Source organism: Myxine glutinosa, chromosome 4 (assembly GCF_964187855.1).
Source record: "Myxine glutinosa chromosome 4, kmMyxGlut1.1, whole genome shotgun sequence".
NCBI lineage: Eukaryota > Metazoa > Chordata > Myxini > Myxiniformes > Myxinidae > Myxine > Myxine glutinosa.
Genome location: NC_136264.1, coordinates 35,276,437 through 35,301,351, shown reverse-complemented (window position 1 = coordinate 35,301,351; position 24,915 = coordinate 35,276,437). Strand labels below are relative to the sequence as shown.

The window sequence follows — 24,915 nt, the reverse complement described above, 5'->3', positions numbered from 1 at the left end:
CCTGTGTACACTCCGAGCACAACAAGCAAGTTTAAACTCATTCCGTCCATTGGTTTAAACGTGTATCAATAGACAGAAAGACATGGCTGGCTGTGTAGAGGGTGTTTAGACAACCCACAATGCCGTGCGCGCCGCCATGTTGGTTGCATTCACTTACCTCGCAACAGCATCAGTATCTCTGCAATTCCAGCACGTTTATCTCGTTATTCTGACTTACTGCAATGGAAGGTTACGCTAAAAATTTGGCCTTAATTGACATTGTTTACATGTTCTTTCTCGTTTAACTTCACAAGCAAAATGGCACCGGCGCACTGCATCATGGGTACTGAAACCCCCTCCATATTTAATGATGTTTAATTGATTCGGCCTATATGCCTGCACCGTTTAAAATAACTTGTCAAATAATATAAAGCAATGTTTACCACAAAATAACAATTAATTAATACATTGTTTTTTTGACGACTGTAATACAACCAATGCCGCGTGACGTCACACGTCAGATGCCAGACGTCAGGCGCGATGAAACCCGTGCGTGCGTGACTCGAAATGGAACAGTCACCGACGTATAAAAATATAATTATGTTTTTTATGCTTTACGCGGTTGTAACCGCGACCAAAAAAAAAAAAGATTACATTGCAGGGTGTCAGACTTACCGTGTCAAAGCATTTCACTTGATTATACACGGCACTTTGAAGCCTCAGCCATACAATTATTTCCCGCCAAGCTGCCTCCCTTCAAAGACCAAGGTGATCTGACCGCCGCGAGGGCCATAATTTAGCTTTTAGCGCGAACAAGCTTTACCGTGGAGTCGTTTGCCGAGGAAATGTCACTGCGAAGCTTGTAACTTGTTCGACTCGACTGCTCGTGTAATGCACGATCCGCTTGTTTGTTTTCGCTTGGCCCCGCGGAATGGAGTTCGCGCGTCCTGTGTGCGCGGTTTGTACAGATGCGGTATTTACGTGGAATTGCTAACATTGCGATACGGAGGGGACATCTTGGTGATGGCAACAACACTATACCCGCAACAATACTATATATATACCCACAACATTAGCTATACCCACAACACTATCTATACCCGCAAAAACACTATCTATACTCGCAACAACACTATACTCGCAACAACACTATCTATACCCGCAACAACACTATCTATACCCGCAACAATACTATATATATACCCACAACAACATTATCTATACCCACAACACTATCTATACCCGCAAAAACACTATCTATACTCGCAACACGATCTATACCCGCAACAACACTCTCTATACCCACAACAACACTATCTATACCCACAACAACACTATCTATACCCACACCAACACTATCTATACTCGCAACAACACTATCTATACTCGCAACAACACTCTCTATACCCACAACAACACTATCTATACCCACACCAACACTATCTATACCCACAACAACACTATCTATACCCACACCAACACTATCTATACCCACAACACTATCTATACCCACAACAACACTATCTATACTCGCAACAACACTATCTATACTCGCAACAACACTCTCTATACCCACAACAACACTATCTATACCCACAACAACACTATCTATACCCACACCAACACTATCTATACCCACAACAACACTATCTATACCCACACCAACACTATCTATACCCACAACACTATCTATACCCACAACAACACTATCTACACCAACAACACTATCCATACCCACAACAACACTATCTATACCCACAACAACACTATCCATACCCACAACAACACTATCTATACCCACACCAACACTATCTATACCCACACCAACACTATCTATACCCACAACAACACTATCTATACCCACAACAACACTATCTATACCCACAACAACACTATCCATATACCCACAACAACACTATCCATACCCACAACAACACTATCTATACCTGCAACAACACTATCTATACCCACAACAACACTATCTATACCCGCAACAACACTATCTATACCCGCAACAACACTATCCATACCCACAACAACACTATCTATACTCGCAACAACACTATCTATACCCACAACAACACTATCTATACCCACAACACTATCTATACACACAACAACACTATCTATACCCACAACAACACTATACACACAACAACACTATCTATACCCACAACAACACTATCTATACCCACAACAACACTATCTATACCCACAACAACACTATCTATACCCACAACAACACTATCTATACCCACAACAACACTATCTATACCCACAACAACACTATCTATACCCACAACAACACTATCTATACCCACAACAACACTATCTATACCCACAACAACACTATCTATACCCACAACAACACTATCTATACCCACAACAACACTATCTATACCCACAACAACACTATCTATACCCACAACAACACTATCTATACCCACAACAACACTATCTATACCCACAACAACACTATCTATACCCACAACAACACTATCTATACCCACAACAACACTATCTATACCTGCAACAACACTATCTATACCACAACAACACTATCTATACCGACAACAACAAACCTGCATCGCAGTGACGTGCTCACCTGCCTCAGTGTGGTCCTTGATCCGATTCTGCACCCATGTCGGTGTTCACAAAACCGAGGGACGCGAATAAGCCGGCTATCCCATGTGAACATTGTATACAGAGGGGGCGTTAATAAGCCGGCTATCCCATGTGAAACAGTCTACACAGAGGGGACGTTAAGCCGGCTATCCAATGTGAAACAGTCTACACAGAGGGGACGTTAAGCCGGCTATCCAATGTGAAACAGTCTATACAGAGGGGACGTTAAGCCGGCTTTCCGATGTGAAACCGTCTATACAGAGGGTCGTTAAGCCGGCTATCCGATGTGAAACTGTCTATACAGAGGGGGCGTTAAGCCGGCTATCCGATGTGAAACAGTCTATACAGAGGGTCGTTAAGCCGGCTATCCGATGTGAAACAGTCTATACAGAGGGGACGTTAAGCCGGCTATCCGATGTGAAACCGTCTATACAGAGGGTCGTTAAGCCGGCTATCCGATGTGAAACAGTCTATACAGAGGGGACGTTAAGCCGGCTATCCGATGTGAAACAGTCTATACAGAGGGTCGTTAAGCCGGCTATCCGATGTGAAACCGTCTATACAGAGGGGGCGTTAAGCCGGCTATCTTATCTGTAGTGATGTCAATAATTCCGCCGTCTTTGAGTTTGCAGCATTCCACTAAGTTGTATTAGTGGAGTATGGTAACCTGCCATCATCATTCATTCGTGTGCAGCACATGGCTGCTGGTTGCATCATTGCTGGTAGCACGGCTGTGCCGCAGATGCGGTACCGGTACCCCTGTACGTTAGAGTGTGCCCTTTAGATATAGCAGGAACTGGGGAATCTTTAACATCCACCAATAAATCACTCTTAGCAGATGGGTCTTTAATCTCCCCCAACAACCAATGCTTGTCGAGAGAGATGGAATAGCCACATTATCCATTTGAGGGATGGCAACTTTGTGATGCATCACCTTGCATGTGGAACACCTGTTTAACCGTTTTATACCTTGGTCGAGATTCAAACCCAGGCTAGACAGCTCAAAGGCGAATACATAAACCTCTAAGCTATCCTGACAACCCACTGTGGCTGCTCAGTCCATGATATATATTTTCGACTATATAACTGTGAAGCTCTATACTTTATGACTTTGAAGCAACATCAGATCAAAGCATCTATATTATAATAGCCATAGATGATTCTGTCTGTCTGTCTGTCTGTCTATCTGTTGGGTGTCTGTCCGGGGTGTGGCTTACTCGGTTTGCAGAGTAGCTCCACCCATTGTGGGAGAGGCTTCATATAATTATAAACAAATATCCACCATTTTATTAACTCGCATAGCTTTGAGGCCTGTTTTGTAGGCCCGTGGTGTCTTGCTCTCTCTCCCAGTTTTATTTCAAATCAAATTCGATATAATATTTCATTTTTCACAGTCGCTAACATAGTTTTAGACTCGGTTGAAAAAAAACGGGAAGAAAATCCAATGAAAGTTGCCCTTTATAGAACGAAATGAATTCTCAAACGCCTGTAACTTCAAGGCCATTGAGTCTCTCTCACGCCTTTATCTCCAATCTAACTCACCATATGATTTCATTTTTATCGATGGTTTTAGACTCGGTGTCAGAAATAATTGAGAACATTCCACACACGCGGGAAAATGCAGAGATATATTTTAAAAAATCGCGTCATGGTGTATCATACACCGCCCAACATGACACCGACGGCAACGTGTCGATACATATTAAAAATTCGCTTTTGCTTTTCCGTTAAGATATATTACTTTTTCGTTTGATGACAGTCGTCACAAAAACGTCAACAATGATGCCGACATATATTTCTTCGTTTTTATTTCATTCAACATTAGCCGGAAGTAAAATATGTTTCAGGAAATTACCGAGAGATATTCCTTCGTTTTTTTTATTATTTATGTGCGCATACACTTTAAATAGGTTTATTTGAAATCTTTAATTTTCCACAATATAATTTACTTGCCATTTATCGTTTGATGATTACGAGACACTTCCCCTTGAGGATCGCGACAATTCATGCGCTGCGTGGAAACTTCTATTTCCAAAATGAATGAGACGGTCGATGAAGAACGCAGACTTGAACAGGATGTAGCAAGAAAGCGAATGAGACGGGCGAACGAGTCCGTCGACGAACGTCAATGCAAACTTGCGGGGTCACCCGTGGGAATCCCACGGGCATGGATGTGTGTGACATTTCGACATATTGAGTTAGATGCTGCACATTCATTTTTACAAAATGGTTACTGGCAAGTCATCAGATCCAGAAATGGTGGAATGAACACAATTTATTTACGCGCAAGCAAGAAAGCAAGACGGGCCGATTCCGACGGGCCGACGGGCGAGACGGGCCGATTTGGAGCAAGAAAAAGAACGAGACGGGAGAAAAACGAGAGAAACGAGACGGGGAAAGCCGATTGGAGAGGCGAGTGAGGAGCGATTGGAGAGGTGAGTGAGGAGCGATTGGAGGGGAGTGTGAGGTGTGATTGGAGAGGAGTGTGAGGCGCGATTGGAGAGGAGTGTGAGGCACGATTGGAGAGGAGTGTGAGGCGCGATTGGAGAGGAGTGTGAGGCGCGATTGGAGAGGAGTGTGAGGCGCGATTGGAGAGGAGTGTGAGGCGCGATTGGAGAGGAGTGTGAGGCGCGATTGGAGAGGAGTGTGAGGCGCGATTGGAGAGGTGTGTGAGGCGCGATTGGAGAGGAGTGTGAGGCGCGATTGGAGAGGAGTGTGAGGCGCGATTGGAGAGGAGTGTGAGGCGTGATTGGAGAGGAGTGTGAGGCGCGATTGGAGAGGAGTGTGAGGCGCGATTGGAGAGGAGTGTGAGGCGCGATTGGAGAGGCGTGTGAGGGATTGGAGAGGAGTGGAGTGTGAGGGATTGGAGAGGTGAGGGATTGGAAAGGAGAGGAATGTGAGGGATTGGAGAGGAGAGGAGTGCTAGGTGGAGAGAGGAGAGTGTTAGGTGGAGACAGGAGAGTGTCAGGTGGAGAGGAGTGAGGGGTCACATATTATGTGAAATAAATAAATTGTGTTCATCACACCATTTCTGGATCTGATGACTTGCCAGTAACCATTTTGTAAAAAGGAATGTGCAGCATCTAACTCAATATGTCGAAATGTCACACACATCCATGCCCGTGGGATTCCCACGGGTGACCCCGCTAGTACAATAATATTGATCATCATAATCATGTATAATGGATTATGTTTGGATGTGATACGTTAAATGCAAATACAGACCCAAAAAGTGTGTAGATAGGAAAAGTCATGTATTCAGCAAAATAACAAATCCATCCAATAAATTTGTTGTGTGGACAACGTTGTAGATCTGACATTTCAACCACAAAGAGGTCTTCAATTGCGATATCATTTCCTTAATAGAGACCCTCGATGCCATTTGATGTATAATATTCATCTACAGCAAGGGTGGTTGCTTCACTTTTACATGTGCTTATGGGAAATAAAAGGCCAGTTGAACAACTAACTAATCATAAACTTTGTTCATCCTCTCTTAGTTTATTTCACGTGTGAAGCCATTTTAAACTTAAAGGTCAACTCTCTTTAATGACGTGTGTGTGTGTGTGTGTGTGTGTGTGTGTGTGTGTGTGTGTGTGTGTGTGTATATATATATATATATATATGTGTGTGTGTGTGTGTGTGTGTGTATATATATGTGTGTGTGTGTGTGTGTGTGTGTGTGTGTGTGTGTATATATATATATGTGTGTGTGTGTGTGTGTGTGTGTGTATATATGTGTGTGTGTGTGAGTGTATATATGTGTGTGTGTGTATGTGTGTGTGTGTGTGTGTGTGTGTGTGCATACTTGAATGCTTGGAGATACAAGAAAAAATCCCAAAGTATAATTACAGCATTGTTATAATTGTAATTATAGGACTGATCCTCACACAAGGAACAACAATTGATAACTACCTCCATTGTGGTATGTCACAGAGAAAACAATTGATAACTACCCCCATTGTGGTGTGTCACACAGAGAAAACAATTGATAACTACCTCCATTGTGGTATGTCACACAGAGAAAACAATTGATAACTACCTCCATTGTGGTATGTCACTCAGAGAAAACAATTCATAACTACCTCCATTGTGGTATGTCACACAGAGAAAACAATTGATAACTACCTCCATTGTGGTATGTCACTCAGAGAAAACAATTCATAACTACCCCATTGTGGTATGTCACACAGAGAAAACAATTGATAACTACCTCCATTGTGGTATGTCACACAGAGAAAACAATTGATAACTACCCCCATTGTGGTATGTCACACAGAGAAAACAATTGATAACTACCCCCATTGTGGTATGTCACACAGAGAAAACAATTGATAACTACCTCCATTGTGGTATGTCACACAGAGAACACAATTGATAACATATATAACATATAATATTAACATATAACATATAACAAATAACAATTGATAACTAATTAATAATAATTAAAAACTAATTAATACGGTGAAAACAATTAATACCTACCCCCATTGTTGTATGTCACTCAGATAAAACAATTAATACCTACCCCCATTGTGGTATGTCACACAGAGAACAACAATTAATACCTACCCCCATTGTGGTATGTCACACAGAGAACAACAATTGATACCTACCCCCATTGTGGTATGTCACACAGAGAAAACAATTAATACCTACCCCCATTGTGGTATGTCACACAGAGAAAACAATTAATACCTACCCCCATTGTGGTATGTCACACAGAGAACAGCAATTTATACCTACCCCAATTGTGGTATGTCACACAGAGAACAACAATTAATACCTAAACCCATTGTGGTATATCACACAGAGAACAACAATTAATACCTACCCTCATTGTGGTATGTCACACAGAGAACAATTAATACCTACCCCCATTGTGGTATGTCACACAGAGAACAACAATTGATACCTACTTCTATTGTGATACGTCATATAGCCAAACAGTTCAATCTTGGTTTCATCAGACCACAGAATCTTGTTTCTCACAGTCTGAGAGTCCTTTAGGTGCTTTTTTGCAAACTCCAAGCGGGCTTTCACGTATCTTTCACTGAGGAGAGGCTTCCGTCTGGCCACTCTACCATAAAGCCCAGATCGGTGGAGTGATGCAGTGATGGTTGTCCTTCTGGAAGTTTCTCCCATCTCCACACAGGATCTCTGGAGCTCAGCCAGAGTGACCATCGGGTTCTTGGTCACCTCTCTTACCAAGGCCCTTCTCCCCCGATTGCTCAGTTTGGCCGGGCGGCCAGCTCTAGGAAGAGTCCTGGTTGTTCCAAACTTCTTCCATTTAAGAATTATGGAGGCTACTGTGCTCTTGAGAACCTTCAATGCAGCAGATAATTTTTTTGTGGGCTTCCCCAGATCTGTGCCTCGACACAATCCTGTCTCTGAGCTCTGCAGGCAGTTCCTTCGACCTCATGGCTTGGTTTTTGCTCTGATATGCATTGTCAGCTGTGAGACCTTATACAGACAGGTGTGTACCTTTCCAAATCATGTCCAATCAATTGAATTTACCACAGGTGGACTCCAATCAAGGTGTATAAACATCTCAAAGATGATCAAGAGAAATGGGAGGCACCTGAGCTAAATTTCAAGTGTCATACAAAGGGTATGAATACTTATGTCAATGTGATATTTCAGTTTTTTCTTTTTAATAAATTTGCAAAACTTTCTAAAATCCTGTTTTCTCTTTGTGATTATGGGGTATTGAGTGAAGATTGATGAGGGAAAAAATGAATTTAAACGATTTCAGCATAAGGCTGCAACATAACAAAATGTGAAAAAAGTGAAGAGGTCTGAATACTTTCTGAATGCACTGTAATAACGACAATTGATAGCTACCTCTATTGTGGTACATCAAACAAAGAACAACAACAATTGATACCTATCTCTTTTGTGGTGCGTCGCACAGAGAACAACAACAATTGATACATACCTCTATTGTGGTACGTCACACAGAGAACAACAATTGATACATACCTCTATTGTGGTATGTCACACAGAGAACAACAACAATTGATACCTACCTCTTGTGAATTCCAGATATCCAGAATATTAGGGATAGCTTAGCGGTGTTCCTGGTGCTGTGTTGTTAAAGGAGCTTCTTAGGAAAGCTAAGGTGTCGTTATATAGCGATAGACAAGCACAGGGAGAGACTATTTGTTTTTCATCTATTGTGCTGCCTTGTGAAATCGAGCAGCAATCAATAAGGAAATGCACAACTAATTTACTTGGATTGAAAAATAAATCCGGAGAGAACGGTCTACTATAACACCATGTATAAAGAGAGTTGTTACCAACACTGTATTAATATATGACAATTTTATCTTTTATCTCTATCTTTAATCACTAATCGTGCTATGGGTTAGCAGGGGAAGGTAAAGAATAAGGTGAAGGGATGAAGAAAAAAAATGGGTGAAAAGAGGAAAAATATGACATTGTGGCGGACACGAAAGCCCACTGGCGTGGTGACATCATTCCGCGCACCAAGTGGGCGGCGGCCACGCCTGAGGGGTAGGCGTGGCCTCAGGATATACACCGGGCGCGCAGCCCGGAGCGCGCCAGTGCTACAGTGACCTCTTTGAATAAAGAACATTAAACTTACCGCGTTGTCCGCTTCCTCCTTGGTAGCAAGTCGCGAGCGTAGCACCGCGTGCTTCATTGGTGACCTCCGACATTCGAGTCAGCCGTCACTGACCACCCGAAACCGCCGCAACAATGGCTACCAACGCGGTCTCCATCAAACTCCCCGAATTCTGGGGGTCACAAGCCGAAGTTTGGTTCCTGCAGGCAGAAGCCCAGTTCCGACTTCGAGGCATCACAGTGGACGAGACCATGTACTGCCATGTGGTCGCCGCCCTCGGGCCCGGCACGGCCACCCGCGTCGTATCGGTCCTAAGGGATCCACCTGCCGACGGCAAGTACGAGGCGATCAAGCGTCTCCTCCTCGCCACGTTTGGCCTTACAGTGGACGCACGGGCCGATCGCCTCTTGGACTTCCCCGAGATCGGGGACACGCGACCGTCGGTCCGTATGGACCATATGCTGGCGCTCATGGGCGACGAAACCCCGAACGCTCTATTCCGGGCATTATTTTGACGCCAGCTACCGGCACAAGTCCGCCTCGCTTTGGCTGGTTCCGCGTTAACGGAACCCCGTGCGCTCGCTGCCGAGGCCGACAAATACTACGCGGCTTTGGACACGCAGGCGAGTCTTGGCGCGGTTGCCGCTCCCGAGGCTTTCCCCGATGCACCGCACCTCGTGTCCGCCGCCACGCCCCACCCACCACCACCGCCGCCGCCGCGAAGAAAACCGCGGCCTCCAATGCCGCAGCTGCCCGCCTGGTGTTTCTTCCACGCCAAGTTTGGCCACGAGGCTCGGCAGTGTCGCCCGCCGTGCTCATTCGGCAGGTCGGGAAACGGGCGAGCCGGCGCTCGGTGGCAACGGTGAGCGTCGGCAATTCAAACAGCCTTCTGTACATAACGGACACCTTGTCCGGGCGCCGTTACCTGTGCGACACGGGGGCGCAGGTGAGTGTCGTTCCTGCCGATACGTCCGACAAGCACACCGCGGGCCGAGGTCCCACGCTGCTTGCGGCCAATGGTACGTCTATACGCACGTACGGAAAACGCTGTCTCTCTCTGCGGTTCGGAGGGCACATTTTCCGTTGGTCGTTCGTTACGGCCGACATGCCCATGGCACTGCTCGGCGCGGACTTCTTATGTGCTAATGGATTACTGGTCGATGTAAAGCACAGAAGGCTTGTCCAGGCTGAGACGTTCAGCTCGCTCGCGTGCGCGCTGCCCGCCTCGTTGAGCGGCTTGCTGAGCGGTTCCGTTCCGGCCAGGTTCATCTGTACGCTTCCGGCAGCGGATGAATTCGCCCGCCTCCTCGCGGGTTTCCCGGCCCTCACTTGGCCCACCTTCTTGGCGGGGACCGTCAAGCACGGGGTGGAACATCACATCCCCACCGCCGGGCCACCGGTCTACGCCCGGGCACGCCGCCTCGAGCCGACGAAGCTCGCCGTAGCTAAAGCGGAGTTTGCTACGCTGGAACGGCTCGGCATCATGCGGCGCTCCGAGAGCGCGTGGGCGTCCCCGCTCCACATCGTGCCCAAGCCCGGCGGGGGATGGCGACCGTGCGGTGACTACCGGCGCCTCAACGACGCCACCACCCCCGACCGCGACCCCGTCCCCCACATCCAGGACTTCTCTGCCCGGTTGGCGGGGATGTCCTTCTTTTCAAAGGTGGACCTCGTACGCGGGTACCATCAGGTCCCTGTCAGGCCAGAGGACATCCCGAAGACGGCTGTCATCACGCCATTCGGGCTTTTCGAATTTCTTCTGATGCCCTTCGGTTTGACAAATGCGGCTCAGGCGTTCCAGTGCCTCATGGACAGCGTCTTGCGTGGCTTGGATTTTTTGTACGTCTACCTGGACGACATCCTCGTCGCCAGCGCGTCCCGCGGAGAGCACCTTAGTCACCTCCACACGCTCTTCAAACGTCTGGGCCAGCACGGCCTGATCGTGAACCCCGCCAAGTGCCGGTTCGGTGTCGCTGAAATCGACTTTTTGGGGCACCGCGTCACCAGGCACGGGGCCGTCCCCCTACCGGCCAAGGTGGAGGCGGTGAAGGGGTTTCCGCGCCCCTGCATGATCAATGGGCTCCAGGAGTTCCTGGGCATGGTAAACTTTTACCATCGGTTCCTGCCCCGCATCGCCCAGCTCCTGCGCCCCTTACACGAGGCCCTTCGAGGGAAGCCGGGCAAAGGTGACGTTACCTGGACCGAGCAGATGGACGCGGCGTTCTCGGGCGCGAAGCTCGCCTTGGCCAACGCCACCATGCTCGCACACCCGGCGCCCGATGCACCGATCGCCCTCACCACCGACGCCTCGGACTACGCGGTGGGCGCGGTGCACGAGCAATGGGTGCGTGGTGCTTGGCAACCGCTGGCGTTCTTCAGCCGGCAGCTTCACCCGCCCGAACGCCGTTACAGTACCTTCGACCGCGAGTTGCTTGGGCTTCACCTGGCGGTCAGGCACTTCCGCCATCTGCTCGAGGGCCATGCGTTCACGGCCTTCGTAGACCACAAGCCGCTGGTTTTCGTGATGGGCAAGGTCGCCGAGCCGTGGTCGGCCCGGCAACAGCGTCACCTCGCGGCCGTGTCCGAGTACACGACGGACATCCGACACGTCGCGGGAAAGGACAACCCGGTGGCCGACTGCCTTTCCCGGGTTGTCGCCCACGCAGTCCACCTTGGCATCGACTATGCCCGGATGGCGGCGGACCAGGCCGCCGACCCCCGGGTCCAGGCCTTGCGGACCGCCGTCACGGGCCTCCACGTCACCGAGGTGCCCTTCGACGGCGCGGGCACGGCCCTCGTTTGCGACGTCTCCCTCGGGCGGCCTCACCCATCGTGCCCGCAGGCTGGCAGCGCCAGGTTTTTGACGCCATCCACGGCCTGTCCCACCCGGGCACGAAGGCCTCCCAGAGGTTGGTCGCCGACAAGTTTGTCTGGCATGGCCTCCGGAAGGCCGTCCGCGGCTGGACCAGGATGTGCCTCGCGTGCCAGCGCGCGAAGGTGCACCGGCATACCCAGGCCCCATTGGCCCCGTTTACGGTGCCGGCACGTAGGTTCGGCCACGTGCACGTGGACCTAGTGGGACCTCTGCCCCCCTCGCGGGGTTTCGCCCATGTCCTTACCATGGTGGACCGCACCACCCGGTGGCCGGTGGCCGTGCCTTTGGCAGCGACGACGGCGGCAGACGTCACGCAGGCGTTCATCGCCACCTGGGTCGCCCGGTTCGGCGCCCCCTCGGACATCTCGTCCGACCACGGTCCCCAGTTCACCTCGGAGCTCTGGGCCGCGGTCGCGTGGGGGCTCGGGGTCCAGCTGCACAGAACCACGGCCTACCACCCCCAGGCCAACGGCCTGTGCGAGCGGTTCCACCGCTCGTTGAAGGCCACGCTCCAGGCCACCCTCCGCGACGGCGGCTGGGTCGACAGGCTCCCCTGGGTCCTGCTGGGCCTCCGGACGGCGCCCAAGGAGGACCTGCGCGCATCCGCGGCGGAGTTGGACTTTGGACAACCGCTGCGGGTGCCGGGCGAGTTCCTCCCCGACCCCACGGCACCTTGGTCCGCGGCGCAGAAGCGTTCTGCGCTGCAGGAGACCGCCCGGAGGTTCGCCCCGGTGCCGACGGCGCACTACGGGCACCCTCCTACACACGTCGCCCCGGAGCTTCGCACCGCGGAGTACGTCTTCGTCCGGCACGACGCCCACCGGACACCACTGCGGCCCCCGTACGACGGGCCTTTCCACGTGCTGGAGACCGGGGTGAAACATTTCACCCTGGACATCGGCGGCACTCCTGACCAGGTCTCCATAGACCATCTCAAGCCGGCCCACCTCGACGTGGACCACCCACCGCCGGTGGCTCGGCCCCCGCCCCCCTGCAGGCGGACCCCCGGCACCGCCCAGCACCGCAGGCGCGCCGCCCCCCGGTCCGGCACCCATCCCGGGTACAGCCGGGGGCATCCCACCTGGCATCCCTGCACCCCGGACGCCGCCGGTCGCCAGAGGGCGCTTTGGCCGGGTCATCCGTTTGCCCTGCAAACTGGCCCTCCAGGTGCGCGGGAATTCTGGGGGGGCGCGTGTGGCGGACACGAAAGCCCACTGGCGTGGTGACATCATTCCGCGCACCAAGTGGGCGGCGGCCACGCCCGAGGGGTAGGCGTGGCCTCAGGATATACACCGGGCGCGCAGCCCGGAGCGCGCCAGTGCTACAGTGACCTCTTTGAATATATATATATATATAACCACCTTTAGAGGCCATTTTTCCCCGCAAGCAGGGGTTGGCCTTTTTCGGGAACCGTGGTTGTTGTTGTTTTTTGGTCCCCTTTTTGAAGCAATGTTTTACGGCCGGATGCCCTTCCTGACGCCAACCCTTTTTGCCGCCTTTAACGACAAACAGGGAATTACCAGTGAACTGGTACTCAATTAGCCGACCTCGGAAGGATGACAGGCTGAGTCATCCCCCCTGGCGTTAATTCAGCGATCGACCGGGATTCGAACCCAGGATCCTGGGATCCTAAGCCGGCACCCTAGCCGCTAGCCCAACACCAGGGAATAAAGAACATTAAACTTACCGCGTTGTCCGCTTCCTCCTTGGTAGCAAGTCGCGCGCGTAGCACCGCATGCTTCAACATTATATATACAGTACTTGAAAATATTAGATTGTACAGTATTACATTATATATTACATTCTGCTAGTGATAAGTAACACAATATGGCCTACTTTATGAAGTTAACAACTGCCATTGTTTAAAAACAAAATTTTTGTCATAGTTTGCTAATATTTAAACTGAATAATTATCACCTTTCTTATTATTTTTTCCACATTATGCTTGATCACACATTCTGATCAGCCCTGGAAGATCGACAGAATGAAGATCGTTTAGGAATTACAAAAGGTATAACACTTTGTATAACACTGGTGAACAGCCAAATCGGTTCTGACTTATTTTCAACTGTTTCTAACTAATTTGGTGCCCACGAATCCGAATCTGACCTTAAAATTTCGCTATCACGTAACCTTGACGTAGTACATCATAAGTGTGGAAAAAATCTTTAGAGCATGCGAATTTCTTGATTAAGTCTCAATAAGTCTATTTATTGTCACAAAAAATAATATGAACTTTAAGTTTTTATTTACATCACATAAAAAAATGTAAATCTCCAAAAATAATATGAACTTTATAAAATATCACAAAAAATAATATGAACTTTATAAAATATCACAAAAAATAATATGAACTTCATAAAATATCACAAAAAATAATATGAACTTCATAAAATATCACAAAAAATAATATGAACTTCATAAAATATCACAAAAAATAATATGAACTTCATAAAATATCACAAAAAATAATATGAACTTTAAGTTTTTATTTACATCACATTAAAAGTGCTTCTGAACTTTACTTTTGCGTTTGTAGGAGCAATCACCTTCACGCTGTAAAGTGCAACAGTAGTCGCCCATCATGTTTGGATTGAATCGGCCTTGATATCGAGTCTCCATGATGGCAATTTCCTGGTGAAACCTTTCTCCTTGTTCATCACTGACATCGCCAAGATTTTGTGGAAAGAAGTCCAGATGAGAATGGAAGAAATGTATCTTGAGTGACATTCGAGCACCGAGCGCCTGGTAACTCTTCAACATCTTGTCCACAAGCTCTTCATAATTTAGTGCTCGAAAATTTCCAAGGTAATTGTTAGCAAGAGCCACAAAGCTATCCCAAGCAACGCTTTACAGCTCGGATAGTCTCGTTACAAAGTCCTGATTAGTGAGTACAAGACCAATTTGAGGAATATTGGAAACACCCGCCTTTACTTTGGCATCATATACAATGCCTTGGAACTTCATTAGCAAGTAGTGTAAGCCAGCACCATCTTGATCCATGGCCTTCACAAAGTTCTTCATCAAACCAAGTTTCAAATGAAGTGGTGGTAAGAATACCTTCTCAGGGTCAACAAGAGGTTTGTAAATTTCAAATGAAGTGGTATTCCTATGGTATGCTGGTTCTCAAAAACTGGATGTGCTCGTGACAATTGGATATCATAATCGAAATATACAGGTTCATGTTGGTTAGAATCACCTCAAAATATACTAGAACCATAAAACTTTTAAAATTTTGTTGACCAGTGCACTGGATAACAAAACAACTTTCCGTCTGTTATTGAAGTAAATGTAGGTGTCCTTTATTAATTCGATGATGCCGATTCCAAATCTAAAGTCAGAGTTGACTCAGCACGTCAGGATTTTTAGTTACAGAAAAATGACATTTTTCAGGCATTATTTTTTTTTTTTAAGTCAAGCACATTGCACAATGGCACAATATAAACACATCGAATCATGTTTAGAAATGCTTTAAACACTTGCTGTTATCCTTGTGACTCACTGCTGGTTTGTCTCTGAAGAAACTAGCAGGAGTCCTCCATCATGTTGGGGTTGAAAAAAAATGACAAGTCAATTCAAGTCAATCGGATGAAAATTGATGATTTTTATATGAAAATTGATGATTTTAGAAGTTTGACCAAGAATTGACCTTTGATTTTTTGACCTCAAAATTAGTTGGTTTTGCTATTTAGTGACTCAATATACAAATGCTGTTCAATATTCAAGTCAATCGGATTAAAAATGGCGATTTTATATATTTGACCTCCAGATGACCTTTGACCTCAAAATCAAGAGGCTTCTCTGTTGTGACGACCTCTACAACTTGGTGAAGTTTCATGACGATCGGTTTAGAATTGTGACCTGTAGGCGAGAGACAAACAGACATTTGTCTGACAGATAAAGACATGACAACCAATATACAGTACTTGAAAAATCTTCGATTTTGCAAGTAACAAACAGACAGGGGTGAAAACACAACCTCCATCCACCTTTGGTGGTGGAGATAAAAAGAACACTCAAGATATGTGACATTGTGGCGGACACGAAAGCACTGGCGTGGTGACATCACCCCGCACACCAAGTGGGGGTGGGCCACGCCCGAGAGAGGCGTGGCCTCAGGATATACACGGGGCGCGCAGCCCGGAGAGACCAGTGCTGCAGTTTGAGTTCTTTTAATAAAGACTCTTTTGTTATGAACCGCGTTGTCCGCTTGCTCCTTTCGTAAGCCTTAGCGCGTGCAGCACCGCGCTTCATTTGGTGACGTCGACATTGGATCAGCCGTAGCGATCCATCCGAACACGACGCCATTGCGATGGCAAACAACACGGGTCGGTCAAGCTTCCCGAATTTTGGGAGGCCCAGGCCGAAGTTTGGTTCGTCCAAGCTGAAGCCCAGTTTCAGCTTCGGCGCATCACCAGCGACGACACGCGCTACTGCCACGTCGTCGCCTCCCTCGGGCCCGGCACAGCCGCTCGAGTTGTGTCCGTCCTTCGCCACCCACCGGACGGCCACAAGTACGAGGCACTCAAGCGGCTACTCCTAGCCACGTTCGGCCTCACGGAGGACGTACGGGCCGACCACCTCCTGGATATCCCCGAGCTCGGCGACACGCGCCCGTCGGTCCGAATGGACCATATGCTGTCGCTGTTGGGCGACGAAGCCCCAGGTTTTCTATTCCGGGCGCTTTTCCGTCGCCAACTACCAGCACAGGTACGCCTCGCGTTGGCCGGTACCGTGATAACGGAACCCCGAGCTCTGGCCGCCGAGGCAGACAGGTACTTTGCGGCTTTGGACATGCGGGCGGGTTTCGGGGCGGCCGTCGCGGAACCCGAGGCTGCGGCTGCTGCGGAGGTGGTGGACCACTATCCTGACGCACGCCTCATGGCTGCGGAACCTCCGGCCTACCCCGACGCGCGCCTCGTGGCGGCCGCCACGCCCCGCCCGCCACCGCGGAGAAAACCGCCGGCTCCACCAGCCTGGCAGAGCCAACCGCGCTCCTCCAGCTCCACCACCTGGTGCCAGTTCCACGCCAGGTTCGGCCACGAGGCTCGACAGTGTCGCCCGCCGTGCTCCTTCGACAGGTCGGGAAACGCCCGGGCCGGCGCTCGATAGTGGCAATGAGCGCCGGCCGTTCAAACAGCCTACTGTTCATAACGGACACCTTATCCGGGCGCCGTTACCTGTGCAACACGGGAGCGCAGGTGAGTGTCGTTCCTGCCGATACATCGGACAAGCAAACCGCGGGCGGGGGCCCCGCGCTGCTTGCCGCGAACGGGATGCCCATTCGTACGAACGGAAAACGCTGCCTCTCTCTGCGGTTCGGAGGGCAGGTTTTCCGATGGTCGTTCGTCACCGCCGACGTGCCCATGGCATTGCTTGGCGCGGACTTCCTGTGCGCAAATGGGCTCCTGGTCGACGTAAAGCACAGACGTCTTGTCCAGGCCAAAACGTTCAGCTCGCTCGCTTGTGCGCTGCCCAGCTCGTCGAGCAGCTCACTGAGCGGCTCACCGAGCGGCTTGCCGAACGGTTCGGTTCCGGCCACGTTGATCTGTACGCTTCTGGCAGCGGACGAATTCACCCGCCTCCTCGCCAGCTTCCCGGCCCTCACGCGGCCCACCTTCTCGGCGGGGGCCGTCAAGCACGGGGTGGCACATCACATCCCCACCGTCGGGCCACCGGTATACGCCCGGGCACGCCGCCTCGAGCCGACGAAGCTAGCGGTAGCAAAAGCGGAGTTCGCTACCCTGGAGCGACTCGGCATCGTTCGGCGCTCAGAGAGGGCTTGGGCATCGCCGCTGCACATCGTGCCGAAGCCCGGCGGGGGATGGCGACCGTGCGGGGACTATCGCCGTCTCAATGACGCCACCACCCCCGACCGCTACCCCGTCCCCCACATTCAGGACTTTTCCGCCCGTTTGGCGGGCATGTCCTTCTTCTCGAAGGTGGACCTCATACGCGGCTACCATCAGGTCCCCGTCAGGCCGGAGGACATCCCGAAGACGGCGGTCATCACGCCATTCGGACTTTTCGAATTCCTGCGGATGCCCTTCGGTTTGAAGAATGCGGCTCAGGCGTTCCAGCGGCTGATGGACAGCATCCTGCGCGACTTGGATTTTGTATACGTCTACCTGGACGATATCCTCGTCGCCAGCGCGTCCCGCGAAGAGCACCTACACCACCTCCGCACGCTCTTCGAACGCCTGGGCCAGCATGGCCTGATTGTGAACCCCGCAAAGTGCCGGTTCGGCGTAGCCGAAATCGATTTTTTGGGGCACCGCGTCACCAGGCACGGAGCCGTCCCCCTGCCGGCCAAGGTGGAGGCGGTGAAGGGGTTTCCGAGCCCCCGCACGATCAGGGGGCTCCAGGAGTTCCTGGGCATGGTGAACTTTTACCATCGGTTCCTGCCCCGTATCGCCGAGCTCCTGCGCCCCCTGCACGAAGCTCTCCAAGGTAAGCCGGGCAAAGGTGACGTTACCTGGACCGAGCAGATGGACGCGGCGTTCACGGGCGCGAAGCTCGCCTTGGCTAACGCCACCATGCTCTCGCACCCGGCGCCTGATGCACCGATCGCCCTCACCACCGACGCCTCGGACTACGCGGTGGGCGCGGTGCACGAGCAATGGGTGCGTGGTGCCTGGCAACCGCTGGCGTTCTTTAGCCGGCAGCTTCGGCCGCCCGAACGCCGCTACAGTACCTTCGACCGCGAGTTGCTCGGGCTTCACTTGGCGATCAGGCACTTCCGCCATCTGCTCGAGGGCCGTGCGTTCACGGCCTTCGTCGACCACAAGCCGCTGGTCTTCGCGATGGGCAAGGTCACCGAGCCGTGGCCGGCCCGGCAGCAGCGTCACCTCTCGGCCATGTCCGAGTAAATGACGGACATCCGGCACGTTGCGGGGAAGGACAACCCGGTGGCGGATTGCCTTTCCCGGTCCGTCGCCCACGCAGTCCACCTCGGCATTGACTATGCCCGGATGGCAGCGGACCAGGCCGCTGACCCCGACGTCCAGGCCTTGCGGACCGCCGTCATGGGCCTCCGCGTCACTGAGGTGCCGTTCGACGGTGCGGGCGCGGCCCTCTTGTGCGACGTCTCCCTCGGGCGGCCTCGCCCCATCGTGCCCGCGGGCTGGCAGCGCCAGGTGTTTGACGCCATCCACGGCCTGTCCCACCCGGGCACGAGGACCTCCCAGAGGTTGATCGCCGACAAATTCGTCTGGCATGGCCTCCGGAAGGCCGTCCGCGGCTGGGCCAGGACGTGCCTCGTGTGCCTCGCGTGCCAGCGCGCCAAGGTGCACCGGCACACCCAGGCCCCATTGGCCCCGTTTACGGTGCCGGAACGCCGGTTTGACCATGTCCACGTAGACCTGGTGGGACCTCTGCCCCCCTCGCGGGGTTTCACCCACGTCCTCACCATGGTGGACCGCACCACCCGGTGGCCGGAGGCCGTGCCCTTGGCGTCGACGACGGCGGCGGACGTCGTGCAGGCGTTCATCGCCACCTGGGTCGCCCGGTTCGGTGCCCCCCTCAGACATCTCGTCCGACCGCGGCCCCCAGTTCACCTCGGAGCTCTGGGGGGCGGTCGCGCGGGGGCTCGGGATCCAGCTGCACCGAACCACGGCCTACCACCCCCAGGCTAATGGCCTGTGCGAGCGATTCCACCGCTCATTGAAGGCCGCGCTCTGGGCCACCCTCCGCGACGGCGGCTGGGTCGACAGGCTCCCCTGGGTCCTGCTGGGCCTCCGGACGGCGCCCAAGGATGACCTGCGCGCATCCGCGGCAGAGTTGGTCTTCGGGCAACCGCTGCGGGTGCCGGGCGAGTTCTTCCCCGACTCCACGGCACCATGGTCCGCGGCACAGCAGCGCTCCGCTCGGCAGGAGACCGCCCAGAGGTTCGCCCCGGTGCCAACGGCACACCACGGGCACCCACCGACGCACGTCGCCCCGGAGCTTCGCACAGCGGAGTACGTCTTCGTCCGCCACGATGCCCACCGGACACCACTGCAGCCCCCGTATGACGGGCCTTTCCACGTGCTGGAGACCGGGGTGAAGCACTTCACCCTGGACATCGGCGGTACTCCTGACCGCGTTTCTGTGGACCGCCTCAAGCCAGCCTACCTCGACGTGGACCACCCACCGCCAGTGGCCCGGCCCCCGCGTCGGGCTGCCCCCCTGCGGGCGGTCCCCCGGCACTGCCCAGCCCCGCCGCCACGCCGCCCCCCGGTCCTGCACCCATCCCAGATGGCATCCCTGCATCCCAGACGCAGCCAGTCGCCAGAGGGCGCTTCGGCCGGGTCATCCGTTTGCCCCGCAAACTGACCCTTCAGGTGCGCGGGGATTCTGGGGGGGGGGGCGCGTGTGGCGGACACGAAAGCACTGGCGTGGTGACATCACCCCGCACACCAAGTGGGGGTGGGCCACGCCCGAGAGAGAGGCGTGGCCTCAGGATATACACGGGGCGCGCAGCCCGGAGAGACCAGTGCTGCAGTTTGAGTTCTTTTAATAAAGACTCTTTTGTTATGAACCGCTTTGTCCGCTTGCTCCTTTCGTAAGCCTTAGCGCGTGCAGCACCGCGCTTCAACATTGGATTTCCAATTTTTTCTGTAACTAAACATCCTTAGGTTTTGGGTTAATTCTGATTTCAGATTCGAAAACAACATCCTTGAATTAGTCTGACACATATAATTTACCTCTGTAGCAAATTAGTTGTTACCCAGTGCTATCTATTACCATAGTAAACATCCCATTAAAAACTGGAACAGTTTATTCGACGATGCATCCTCGTGAGCGTGCCAAAGTCTGAAGCCTCGGCCCAAGTGTCAGGTGTGCTTTTATCTTTATTTATTAGACATCATGCGGACGTAAATGAACACTCGTTTTACTCTGCACGCGTTGTGCATCACGTGTCGCGAATTTCACCTCCCTGTGCCTTGTATTTATTGGCATTTTAAAAAACGACTTCTGTACACCGCCCTTGAGGCTCGGTTTGCAAGCCACCGTCTACAATTCCAATAGAAGAGACATAATTACTCTTTTATGGGGAAAAATTTTTTGAGTTTGTTTTATCCTCAAGAATAGATCGTAGTGAACGCACATTCATGTTAAAAGATTGGCATTTAAAACCTACCTTTATGATGGGGGACAGACATCTGTACAAACACACAAACTGACATTGTGTTTTACATGTTAGATTGTGTCATTTGTTTTTTCTTCTTTCTTTTGTTCTTGTATGCTTATAATGAATTAATTCTTAATAAACAAGGTGGTGTTATTGATTCACTTCTGTGGTGCAATCAAGGTCTGAATGAAACCTTTTGGGAAATTCGGAGAACAGGTACTCAACCCAATGGACAGTCTGAGCTCACAATCATTCAAAGCTCCACCCTCAGGCCATTGCAAGCCTCCACCCAGATATCCGTGACATTCTTCCACAACATGCACCAAAATATATTATAATTCCTATTGTTCTTCCACTTATTTATTCATCATCTTCTGGTGCCTCTGTTCTTCTTCCTCCACTGCTTTGCATCTATTTCTTCTACCTTTTGTTCTTCATTACCAATTTTCTTCTGCTTTTCCAATAACAGTCTGTCTCTGATAAATATCTATATATATAAAGCAGTAAAGTATGTTTGTTTGTTTGTTTGTTTGTCCTCTTATAACTCGAGAACTACTCATCGCAGAGCAAAACCAAAGGCATATTCGGAATCAGTACGTCTCAGAGCAACGACAGCACACCTTAAAATTAAAAAAACTTCGCATTTTAAAATTATGACGTCATCAGCGTATTTCGGAACGTTAATTTTTCAACTTCATATTCGGAATCAGTACGTCCCAGAGAAACTTCGTAACGTTAATTTTTCAACTTCATCCGATAGACATGGGACCAACGGCATGACAGAGTGAAACATTTATTTGACGACAATGACTTCCAACTTCTGGGTTCGGAATGCGGGACCAATGCCATTTGACAGGGAATAAAAAATAAATGCGACATTCAATTGACGACAATGACTTCCGACTTGACTCCCCCCTCCCCCTCCCCTCCCCCCTCTCCCCCTCCCTCCCCCATCTCCCCATCCCCCCCTCTTCTGCCCTCTCCCCCTCTTCTCCCCTCGCCCCCTCCCCCTCTTCTCCCCTTCCCCCCTCTTCTCCCCTCCCCCCCTCTTCTCCCCTCCCCCCCTCTTCTCCCCTCCCCCCCGTTCCCCTCCCCCCTCCCCTCTCCTCTCCTCCCCCGCCCGGCAATGCCGGGTACTTCTGCTAGTACGTTCATAAATGTTATAGCAAAACCAAATTAAAATAGTGACTGCATCTGATTTTTATCAATTTTTTTCACTTCACATCCTTTAATGAAAAATGCACCATTAGGCGTTTAGAGATGTTTCCCAGTCATTTTTGAACAGTCATGTCTTGTTTTATTGGTCGGTGATTGGCTGTGAAAAATGCAGGTGACATTAATATCGTTTCAGAGCCAATCTATGTGGTGATCTGCTCCAGGGCATCCTCGTGTCGTGAAGCAGAATCAAGGCAATGATTATACCCGGTGGTTTGCCAATGCCTTCCCAGCGGTAGTCAAGGCAGGAATTTGTAATCTGGCCAGGTTACAGGAACAAAATGGCCTACTCTTGCGAAAACACCATGGGATCTTTAACGTCCATCAGCAAATGCTGGCCGACAGGAGCCCGGCTTGATGTCCCATTCGACAGATGGTGCACTCAATGATGCAACGCCCTGCATGTGAAGCACCAGGGAGAAAGTTGATAATCGAGTCGGAAATTGAACTCAGACAGGACAGCTTAAAGGTCGGTATGCTATGTCTGAGCTATCCAGCGAGCCCATTGTAGTTAACCAGGCATCCACAAAGGCAAGACGTGGCTTCGTTTTACGGAAATTAGTACACAGCGCAATAAGATGCATTTACTATTTAATTACGTTCTTCCTCGGTTAAAAATGCAAATGAAATATAAATTAATGGTAAAACTCCTTATTTTTTCAGTTGTTTTCGAGCTTGAATCAAAATGGTATGAGATAAAGAACTTATTTACCTCTGCAGTTGAATTATTTTGTTGTTACCAGATATTCGAGAGATATCTGACCTACCGGGTCTTACATTTCTTCCAATCCAAATGCTTCTCATGGACAACAACAACAACAGGCATTTTAAGGCCATTTTCCCTGCTAGAGCGGGGGTTAGCCTTGCGGTCCCCATGACAATGTTCTCCATTTTGCCCTATTTTCTGCATCTCTCCTTGTTAACCCCCTAGCCCGCATTTCTTCTTCGACCATCTTTAGCCAAGTCTTTCTCGGTCTTCCCCGTCCTCTACTTCCTTCTACATTCATTTCCATCACTCTTTTCAACCAGTCACTTTCATCCTTCCTCAACACATGACCAAACCATCTCAACCTGTTTCTCTTCACAGCATCCATCACAGGCTCTATTCCCATAATCATTTTTCGCAATTCATCATTTGTCTTCCTCTCTCTCAACGATACTCCACACATCCACCGAACCATTCGCATTTCCACCCTTCGTTGCTGCTCTACGTTCATTACCCATGTCTCGCTCCCATAAATCATAACACTTCTCACACATGCAGCATACACCTTTCCCTTCAGCTTCAATAACATTCCCCTCCTCGTCAGCACGCCACTCAGTTCCCGAAACTTCTTCCATGCACATCTCACTCGAGCAACCGTTGCCGAGTCTGATCCACTTTCTCCATTCAGCATGTCTCCAAGGTAACAACATGTTTTCACACCTTCCAGCTTCACGCCGTCTCCAAGATCCAACTCAACATTTCCTCCATCTGCAGCTCCCTCTGTGCACACCTTTCACTTGAATGTAGCTGCCACACTGGTTAATGACCCTCTCAAACCACCACATTTTTGATGAACCCACTCAGCGCACATTGTACATTGAATGGAATTCACTCCGACACCCTTCCTGCGCACAGCACACGGCCACTTCCCAGTTCTTTCCACCTCACCACTTGCCATCACCTTCGTTTTTCCGATATTCACCTTCAGACCTTTTGTCTCCATACTTTCCTTCCACTTGTTCATCTTCTCCTTCAGTCCATCCATACTTTCTGCAATCAACACCAGATCATCTGCATACAACAACTCCCACGGTAAACCCTCCTTTACGTTCTGAGCCAGCACCTCCATCACAGCTACAAATAGTAGTGGACTTAGTACCGACCCCTGATGCACTCCCACCTTCACCTCAAACTCACCACTGTTCCCGTCCTTCGTCCTTACAGCTGTGCACGCTCTTTTGTACATTGCCATCACTACTCTGACCAACCATTCCTCCACTCCTAACTTCCTCAATGCCCATGTCTTCTCATGGACAATGGGACATTAAAGACAATGCTACTGAAATATACACAAAATTTGATATCTGATCTGATAATTTGATATCTCCAAGTCTGATATCTCCCAATATTTGCTCCGCAATGTTAAGTGCTAGGGTCGAAGCTGCGGTTGTTATTACTAGGGCATGCCCGTACTATATATATGCCCGTACTATATATCTATCTAAAATTATATCCCCCCCCTCTATTTACATGAAATGGTTTGGTCCATTCGCAACGCCAAAGCGAACGGCGAACGGCTTGCGAGTACAGTGACAATCCCCCCCCTCTATTTACATGAAATGGTTTCGTCCATTCGCAACGACCACAGAACCCCCCCCCTCTATTTACATGGAATGGTTTGGTCCATTCGCAACGCCGGCACACGCGATCGTTCGCTGCTCTCTGATTGGTTGAATCGTTTTTTGTACATAGCTCGGTAAGTAATTGTCCGATTAATATGAAACCTTGAAAAGGCACATCCTCGGGTCCCCAGC

At 50.5% G+C, this 24,915-nt stretch overlaps 1 long non-coding RNA gene across 1 annotated transcript in view; it reads left to right on the top strand.

Annotated features, from left to right (window-relative positions):
• Positions 1-732: 732 nt before the first annotated feature.
• LOC144891698 (uncharacterized) overlaps positions 733-24,915 on the top strand; it is a 192,721-nt gene continuing 168,538 nt past the window's right edge. Inside the window, exon 1 of the long non-coding RNA XR_013623040.1 lies at positions 733-747. This is a non-coding gene — a long non-coding RNA (uncharacterized LOC144891698). The remainder of the gene's footprint in view (positions 748-24,915) is intronic.